Below are 3581 nucleotides of genomic sequence, written 5' to 3'. Positions count from 1 at the left end.
TATTTGCCACAATTGTATGCTTTGACAGCAAACTACCTCTAACTCCATCACTTCTGTTTCATTGACTGTACTCTTATGTGAAAGCCTATTCTGATAAATCTGTTACTTTAGAGTGTCCCTATTATGCTTTTACAGATGATATCTATTGCAAAGCTGCTTGTAGATGTAAAAGTGTAAATCCGATTTAGAAAATTCATTTTCATGTCTTGTGCAAGCAGGTCTGTAACATATTTGCATTTAGCAGCTTTGAGTCAGCCTTCAACCTGATTCGTTGAGCTTTTGACTGCAGCCTATAAATTGCAGATCAATCACAATAGACCAGGGATGGGCAAACTCGATCCTGGAGGGCCGGTGTCCCTGCATAGTTTTGCTCCAACCCTAATCAAACACACCTGCTTGTAGCTTTCTAGTGATCTTAAAGACACTAATTAGGGCGTTCAGGTGTGTTTGATTAGTGTTGGAGCAAAACTCTGCAGGGACACCGGCCCTCCAGGATCAAGTTTGCCCATGCCTGAAATAGACTGTCCCAGCTTACCAATCAGATCAGGTTCTCGGAAAGTGGGGTTTAGAGAAACAGGAACTTTGAAAACACCATTTCTGGAACTGTAAAATGAGCTGCATTAATTATGAGAACATAATTATTTATTTATTTACATCTTTTATGCATCTAATATTAAAATTAGGAATTTATTAACGAAATGGGGGACTTGCACAGTACAACAAATAGAATAATGTAAAGTATTTAAGTTGTCAGAGGGATTTAAATGAACCTGGGCTATGTGATGAGACTAGTTCGCTGAACTAACTTTGACCTTTTGTTACATGTTACATCACAATGATGCAATGTTACTCAACACTCACTCACTGCACCGTCTTTAAGGTTGTAGAAGAAAGCATAATATAATGAACGTTACAAAAGGCCACTCAAAACCATTGCTGACAAACAAGCCAAGCCTGCTTTGATTTTTTGCAATGTTCTTCCTTGCATTTATTGTTTATCTAGATGATTATCAGTCTTAAAATGGCTTGTCATGTTTAGTTTTGAGTGTTACATGATGCCTTCAATGCCTTGTGTACTCTTGAGATTAACAGCAGTTCGGCTATGAACTTGGCATATAGACAGTGTACACATGATTGCATAATGCAAGCCAGATACTGCTGAATATCTGCGTGCAGAGACACAAAATCTTTTAACATCTGCCACATTTTTTCTATAGTTTAGACTACATAAAATGTAAAACATTTGAGCATACAAATGAACTGTTATATAATGGACCAGTGGTGTAGTCCTAAAAAAAAAGGTGGTGTACTATTACACTCGACCCAAATTTTAAATAAAAGTAGCCAAAGAAACTATGAAAGTCAGTGTTTCTTTGATTCATTAGCTATATGCTATATATATAAGCTAGCCTTGGCAATTGGCTGTATGTATACAGTATGTAGCTTATATAATCATTTTAATACTGAAAAAAAGAGTCAATCAAGATAGTTACAACAATTTAGTTAACTTTTATTTAAGTTAACTCAATAGGGCCTGTGCATACATGGAAAGACGTTTTAACTGACTTTCTTTACGGGCTTATTACTTTACATTTAATAGGTTCCTTTAAACATCAATCAGCCATTATTTTTGATTGTCACATTCGTGCATATCTGTTTTAAACCAAACTATTAGGACTCTGCCTTCTGTTGTCGCTATTATATACTAGTTACCCTTTTAAATAGCATATTGTTACGCGATTTAAGAGTAGTCTTTGCCTCATAAAAAAACATTTTAGTATTATATATATATATATATATATATATATATATATATATATATATATATATATATATATATATATATATATATATATATATATATATATATATATATATATATATATAGTGTCATTCCCTGTAGCGGTAGGCACGATTAACACAAATGTTAAATACTGTTGTACAGGGGCGATTTTAGGATTTTCATTTTGGGGCAGATCAGGAACAGATCATTTTGGGGTAAACAAAGAAAAATTTATATACATTTACACACATATACATTTTTAATTAAGAATTTAAAATAATACACAAAAAATTTGGTAATTTAATCAGAAAAATAATTGAGTATATTGAGGGTATATGCAATTATTGATCCACAGAAGTGGTAATACCCAAACAGCTTGTTGAAAAAAAGTAAGCATACTGAGTATACGTGCGTATAGCAAGGACTACACCACTGTAATGGACCATATGTTGACTGATTGCTTGTAGATTTATTGCAAAAAAAACGGACCACAACAATTGTAAACTGATGTACAGTTCATGACACAAAATAACCTGACAGCATTCAAGAATTTCAGGGACATGCTGACAGATTACACTTTGGCAGTCTTTCAACATACAGTGCTTTGTATTTCATACAACCTGAATCTGCTGCCTGTTGAAGCATTTTCCATAATAACTGTAAGTATAACTGCTACTAGACAGGAAAATCAACACTAATTTATAGCAATGTTGTAGCAGTAAGCATCTAATTATTGTGAATTGTCAAAATTCATCAAATAAATGATACCGCTTAAATAAAAATTGAGTTGTAGATTATTTCTTGCGCATATGCATTTAATTTATTTATTAATTTATGTATTTAATCTCGTGTAAAGCTGTGGAAAATGAAAAATTATGATGCATCTGGCTTGTTTTGAAAAAAATGAAAAGGCTGGGATGGATATAGGGCCTGAAATCGACACTCTCCATGTGCTAAACATAAGAAAAAAATAACGTGAGTATATGAAACAATTTCACATGAATAATATTATTTAAATACTTACAGTTGCACTGTTTTAGTTACAATTATTTGAGGAAACAACAATGCCTAATAGTAAATGGAAACATTATTAACAAAAATGGTAACAAGTTGCTTATAAAGGTGTTTCTGCAATTTGTTATACCTAAATAGTACACATACAGTTTAGTTGGAAAAATAAAAAATGTATCCTAATGGCTGGTGATTTTAAAGTCTTTATTTTATCTTAAGTCTCCTTTACAAATAGTTCTGTAACTGATTCAAAAATAAGCAAGAGTTTTAAGGAATTTACATGACATTTCCTGGCTTTGGCCATTCTATTTTGTGCTATGTTTTTAGATTGAATGCTTTACAGTACCTGTAATCTGATTGTGAGCATTAAAAGCATATACTAACTGCAAGAATATTCGTTCATTTGCCTTTAGGCGTAGCCCCATTATTAATCTGGGGTCGCCCCAGCGGAATGAACCGCAAACTTATCCAACATATGTTTTACGCAGTGGATGCCTTTCCAGCTGCAACCCATCACTCATACACTCTCATTCACACACACATACACTACAAACAAGTTAGCTTACCCGTCATTGGACTTGTGGGGAAAACTGGAACACCTGGAGGAAACCCACGCGAACACGGGGAGAACATGCAAACTCTACACAAAACTGCCAACTGATCCAGCCGGGACTCGAACCAGCGACCTTCTCGCTGTGAGGCGATCGTGCTACTCACATCCTTATTGATTTGTTTGTATTATTTGTGACTGTTCTTAGCATGAAACAGGATTTTCTCCAAAGCTCTT

This window comes from Danio aesculapii, chromosome 15, assembly GCF_903798145.1.
Source record: "Danio aesculapii chromosome 15, fDanAes4.1, whole genome shotgun sequence".
NCBI classification, from domain to species: Eukaryota; Metazoa; Chordata; class Actinopteri; order Cypriniformes; family Danionidae; genus Danio; species Danio aesculapii.
Note: the sequence above shows the minus strand (reverse complement) of the source record.